Raw genomic sequence first — 7002 nt, forward strand, 5'->3', positions numbered from 1 at the left:
AAAGGCCCGCCAGGAGAGCATTTACAATAGTCCAGTCTGGAGAGAACAAGAGCTTGGAAAGAAGTTGGGTTGCTTGCTCTGACAGGAAGGGTCTAATCTTCCTAATGTTGTATAAGGCAAACCTGCAGGACCGGGTAGTTGTAGCAATGTGGTCTGTGAAGCTTAACTGATGATCCATCACAACTCCTATGTTTCTGGCTGTCCTCGAAGGAGTAATGGTTGATGAGCCCAGCTGTATAGAGAAGTTGTGATGAAGCAATGGGTTAGCTGGAATCACCAGGAGTTCTGTCTTTGTAAGGTAAGCTGAAGGTGATGGTCATTCATCCAGCTAGAGATGTCACTCAGACAGGCTGAAATGCGAGCAGCTACCGTCGGGGTCATCTGGTTGGAATGAGAAGTAGAGTTGGGTGTCATCAGCATAGCAGTGATAAGAAAAGCCATGCTTCTGAATGACAGATCCTAATGATGTCATGTAGATGGAGAAGAGAAGTGGTCCAAGTTACTGAGCCTTGAGGAACCCCAGTAAGCAAGGAACATAGAAAGCTGGTTGAACACAGCTCGCTCAAGTGTCTTTGCAATGAATGGAAGAAGGGATACCGGTCTGTAGTTTTCAAGAAGCGCTGGACTTAGAGATGGTGTCTTGAGCAGTGGGCTTACCCGAGCCTGCTTGAATGCTGAGGGAAATGTTCCAGAGTGAAGTGAGGAGTTGATAACGTGAGTAAGCGAAGGTATGACTGAAGAAGAGATCGCTTGAAAGAGGTGAGTGGGGATCGGATCAACTGGACAAGTAGTAGGATGATTGGACAGGAGAAGTTTGGAGACGTCCATCTCTGAGAGTGGGGAGAAGGAGGAGAAAGAGTGTGCGTCGGTCATTGTGAAGTTGTCCTCAGTCTGCGGTGTGGAGAATTGGTCTCTGATGGATCTTGTCTTATTTGTGAAGAAAACTGCAAAGTCGTCCGCTGTGAGAGACGATGGAGGAGGTGGAAGCGGCAGATTAAGAAGAGAAGAGAAAGTCTTGAAGAGTGTCTGAGCGTCACAACAGCTGTTAATTTTGTTGTGGTAGTAGGATGTTTTAGCCGTGAAGACATTTGCAGAGAAGGAAGAGAGGAGAGACTGATACACACTGAGGTCGGAAGAGTTTCTTGATTTCTGCCATTTCCTCTCTGCAGCCCTGAGTTTAGAGCGATGTTCACGGAGAACCTCGGACAGCCAGGGGCAGATGGGGCGGTGCGTGCTGGTCTAGACAACAGTAGGCAAAAGTTGTCCAAGCAAGATTTTAAAGTGGAGCAAAGGGTGTGTAACTCTTGTGTTGTCCTCTTTCTATACAGTATAAGCTTTCTAACTGAAGATTCATGAGATGAACCTTTGAGCTATTTCAGAGAAATGGTTCATCATTGGTTTATCATCTACATTCTCTTCATTAGTAAAGATTCACTTGCACAATTCATGCCAGATTGACAAAGGTCTAATAATAATGTGTAAAAAAAAAAAGTGTGCTTGGCAATTTATGACAACTAGATTAACCATTTTGCATTTAATGACTTATACGGTGAACTAAAGACCCAATGTTTTGGGGGGTAAGACTATTGCACAGAAAACTATATAATACATTTTGAGCAACATGACATTAGCAACTGATAATGTAGGAAACAACAGAGAATTGCACATAATCATTTGCATGGATGTACCACAGCATTTGCAACTTGTTCAAAGAAATGAGAAACTGCTTTTTTGATGTGCACAAGTGACATGATGATGTGAGAATTGAAAAGGTAGTTTTGAGAATTTCAATTCTGGTCTGAGAAATGTACCAAAGTGACTGAGAAAAACTGTAACAGTGACTTGCTGCCGCCTACTGGCGGTTTTAATTTAACATGTCAGGTAAATTTGTATTATTTAAATAATTTCAAATATCGCAACGTTTTATGTTTAATATATCAAAGAATTATTTATGAATACATTACATTATTTATATACAATATTTTAAATGATTATATAAAATTTTTAAATATACTTTTCATTTTACCACTTCATCTTGGTTCGCCTCTGCTGCTATCTACTTGTTATAATGATAATTTCATATCATTTTCCTCTTAAAAGTCCTTGCTTTTCTCCAGGAGACACATTCATGAATGAAAAATGAATCTTTAAACTATAGAGTAAAAAAAAAAAATAGGCTTTGATATATTTCAAGTATTTAAAAATATTCACTATAAACAAACAGTGGGTAAAGGGCAGAGCGTAATTGTGTGTGTGTGTGTTTGTGTGTGTTAAATATTCATGCATTTCACTCCAGCCAGGCAACCAGTGTTGGCAATCCTGATATAATATAACATTTTACTTAGCTAGTTTTAGATTAAAGCATTTGACTTCTGTGTAAAAATAACTTTTCTGTGTATATATTTTTGTAATAAAACAATTCTGTTTCACAAAATTGGTACTGATAATAGCTTAACACTATTTACCTTAGCCTATCTTTGAGTTCTTGCTAATATATTCCTATATCATGATGCCTCTGTAAGGGTCCACCCGGCGGCCCAAAAAGCGGAATCCAGCAGCCTGGTCGAGGGTTTAATGCATATTTGGTCTTTTACTTGTGCCTCTGAATTTACCAGGATTTAGTTTGAATTTAAGTCTAGCTCCGTGTTCAATCTGACTCCAATTTCACGTGATCATTACATTTATGCAATGTTTTTAATTAAAAACTGATCACAAATATCGATTGTTTATTAATTTAGATTTTTGATTATCCTGGACTCACTATACTCTCAATTATCCATTCACTGGGGACATAATGTCTCTTTTTAGTCTCACACTAGCTTCACGTGGATCTCACGATCACAAACTCGCCAGTCTGATGTTAGTCAGAGGGTGTAGGTGGAGTAATATCTGTTTTGCCTGCCGCCTACTACTCTTATGACAAAAAGTGTAGTTCACTTAGTCCTTTCCTATACAACTTGCTAACAGCAGCAATAGACAGAAATCAGAAGGTCTCCGATGAGGTGCGTACTGCTCCTATCATTCTCGAGCCTTCAGTTTGACCTATCCTGGCCGTAAATCTGGTAACAAAAGCCTCTTCACAGTTTACTATTCATAATGATTTCAGGATAGTTCAGAATACATCACATATAACATTTTATTAGTTGTAGAAATATAACATATAATATTTTATTAGTAGTATTTACAATTATAAGCTCATTTATTAAAAATAATGCAATTGTGAATTACATTGTAGCTGGTGGCAATCCGCTCCTGTACATAGACACTGTAGCCATATGGGAAAACAGCCAAGAGTTCCACACAGGAGACAAACAAATTTAACAGTCACACATGTAACAGTTATCCTAATATAAGACACATGGTCTAAAATGCATAGCAAAGCACTCAGGTGGTTTAGAGAATAAACTAGCTTATGTGCACATGTAGTAGCAAACAACTATATAGTGCTATATGGATACAATGTGTTTTAACACAGTTACATTTATGAATCATACCTTACAGCAGTGAGACACACAGCAGCGAGAGTTCTGGTGCAGAGCTCCAGAGACTCTCACAGACTGGAAATAAATGTTCAAATCAGTTGTAAAAACATAAAGACCTTTTGGTGTGTTAGGTTCTCATGACTCCAGGGTTTTGTTTGATTGATTGATTGATTGATTGATTGATAGACAGACCTTTAAAATGACACCAAACATGAGAAGTTTATGATCATGAATCCTGAAGATATACTAAATGTTTTATGTTGTTGTTTTTTATGTACAGGTGGCTTGCTGCTGTGTATAACTATTTATTTTGTTAAAATAACATTCTGTTCTGTAAGTGCATTGTCTACTGGTTTATTAAGCAACTTTAAGCATTAAGCCACCATTAAGCATTCAACTTAGTCCTGCCAGACTTTGAATGTTAAAGTTCAAATTAACACCTGACCACTGTTAATGAGTTTGCTACTGTTACAATTAAAAATCATGGAACTGTAAAAACATTGGTTTGATGTAAGCAACACAGCTACAACAAATAAAATTGATAATGGGTGTGTTAAAATCATAGTGTGCGAATTATGAAGCACTGACAATAATCAGTCATATTGGCAGCACGAGGGTGTAAGGTCTGGGCACTCGGCCCAAGGAAAGGTATCTGGTGCTGGATGAAGGTTTCCTACGTGCTCTGTCTTTCACCGTGTAGAGTTATTCAATTTAGGTTAAACTCCATTTTATTATCTAATCTGACTGCCTTTTTATTATCTAATCTGACTCCATTTTAATATGACCTCGAATTTAGGTTGAAAGGCAAATTGGTTGTTTGTCGGTCTCTAATTACTATTGTTATTCTTCTGCCATTTGATTATTCTAATTTAACTCTTTACTTTATTTTACTCGTTCATTAGGAATCTATGTCGCTCAGGGTGCCCCACGACGACCGCTCTTCTACGTGTGCTGCACGTTTTCGCACGTATTGCAATTTAGTTTAAAAAGTGCTCAAAATATAGTATAGTATATAGTAAATATAAGTATAATAGGTTAAATAACTTTTTCTAACAAAAAATAACTGAACATTTTAATAAAATAAAGCAATTCAGAAATATATATAAAGTTAAATGTTTTGCACAGATTACAGTGCAAAAGAACTATAAAGACCAATACGTAAGATGAATATCATAGCAAATACACAAATCTGAATGCCTATTTAAAATTATTTAAATATGTTTTAGAAAGTAGTGCAGCTGGTTTATATATGGGGTTTCCAGGGTAAGGACTGCATTCTCTGCAGTTTAGCGCCATCTACTGTCAGAGAGTGAATGTGCTTTCATTCAGTGTGTCTCTCATGTGTTCCTCCATGTGCTTCTCATGCGTTCTTGTTTACATCAGAGTGCACACGCGTCTTTCAAGCTGCATGCAGTGGTGTTGTGCATTTTGACCAGTTGATTGGAATAGTTTTCTTAAAATGCATTTCAAATTCTGAATAATTTGTAAAATATAATTATTTGCGGTATTTATAAGTGCCCACAATAACAATATCGTGCATATTCATTACCGTAATATATCACATTAACAAATACCGGAAGTCCGAATACCGAATACCGAAGTCTAGTCAGGTAAGTTATGCCAATTACATAGCCAAATCATAGGCTATCAAATTCATGCATACCTGACTTTTAGAAAAATACACAGTATGAAGTGTGTGAACACACTTCATGCTATGGGCTCAATCTGGCTACAGAAAGCCCTGATCCTTTTGCTGCAGTCCTTTAAATACATCAGACCAAGACAAACCTCCACCGAAATGGAGACAGGTCCCAAGCCTGGGTGATTTTACAACTCAATGGGAACAGGGGGTAATTTACGTGGAGGACCCTGCACTGTAAAAAATCCAACTTACAGTTTGTATTACAAACTCAGTTTTTAAAGTTAATTCAACAATTTAACATTAAAAAAGTTGAGATAACACAGAAATGTAAGTTAAATAAAAATTTAGATCAATTTGTTACACCAAATTAATATTTCAAGTTAGAACAACTAACAACTTTAAGTTGGTTATTAGTATTGCCCACAAAGGCTGATGAGCATGCGCAGTTCGATCATTTTTTTATAAACAATGCCATTTTAATTTCTCCTGTTTCATTTTCGAGTTTCCTTAAGCGGAAGGTTTCCTGTTTATTCCCTCATTGTGATCGCTCTGGTAAGTGAAGTTCTATGTGTACCAATTCATGATATGATTTAAATGAAGTATGTTCACAACATGCGCTTTTGTAGAACATAGGTGGCGGCAAGTTAGTCAATTCAATTTTTCCGCCTGGTCTTATTGTTGCCTCAGGTCAGACATCGCCTATTTTTTCTGCCTGACAGTGTAAGTTAATCTCTCCGGTAGGTGCTGTTCTCTATATAATATTTACCATAAGAGTTGAAATGTGTTTGTTCAAAATATGTGCTTTTGTACGCCGTTTTAGAGTTGCCTCAGGTGGCGCCCAGTTAACGTTGGTCCTTCATTGTTATCACTCCGGAAAGCGGTGGTTCTTTGTGTATCAATTCAAGCCATGATTTGAATGAAATTTGTTCACAATATGCACATCTTTACAACGGTGTAGGTTGCAGCAAGTTAGTTATTTCAGTTTTCCTGCTTCGCCTTCGAGTTGCCTGAGAAGGGTCAGACAAGCGCGAGGTTTTTTTTTTTCTCGACAGTGCAATCGCTCTGGCAGGTAATGTGCAGGCTATGAGAATAATTAACAATAAGATCTGAATGGTATTTCTTCACAATATGTGCTTCTGTACAGCTGCTTAGGTGGCTCCAAAATGGCCAGTTCAACCTCTCCTGCTTCGTCTTCGAGAAGTCTTTAAATTCGGTGGCTTTTTTTCCCGACAGTATCATGACTTGGGTAAGCACTGTTTTATATATATTAAGTAAAAGGATTTAATTATTGTTAAGGATATAGAGTTTTCTTTATTTGTTTATAATATGTTAATTTTGTACAGTTGTGTGGGTGCCTTTGAGTTTTGAATAAGGTTATTTAAGTTATAAGTGTATTAATAAAAAAAGGTAAAACAAATGTAACCGTATAAGATAAGCTTGTGTGTTTTCGCCTCAAAGATGTATTTTCTTCATTTAACTTATTTTAAATTTATGTGCTTATGTTTGCTAGGTGTACTTTCAATCTGTATGTTTTAAAAATGCAAATAACTTAATAGCTATTTTAAAGCTTAAATTCATAGTTTTTTTTATTTTATTTTTTTATTTGATATTAGTTTAACCAGCTTACTTGCTTTTAGATAGTACTTAAAAGGGATAGTTCACCCAAAAATCATAATTATGTCATTAATAACTCACCCTCATGTCGTTCCAAACCAGTACCTCCATTTATCTTGGGAACACAGTTTAAAGGACATCTTTCAATTTAATTGTATAACTAAATTTATACGGATTTTTGTATGAAAATTTTAATTTAAAAAGACATACATAAGAATACATATGTTTTACAACACCCACGGGCAGAAATTAAGAAAAAAGTGT

This window comes from Carassius auratus, unplaced genomic scaffold (genome assembly GCF_003368295.1).
Source record: "Carassius auratus strain Wakin unplaced genomic scaffold, ASM336829v1 scaf_tig00015176, whole genome shotgun sequence".
Classification (NCBI taxonomy): domain Eukaryota; kingdom Metazoa; phylum Chordata; class Actinopteri; order Cypriniformes; family Cyprinidae; genus Carassius; species Carassius auratus.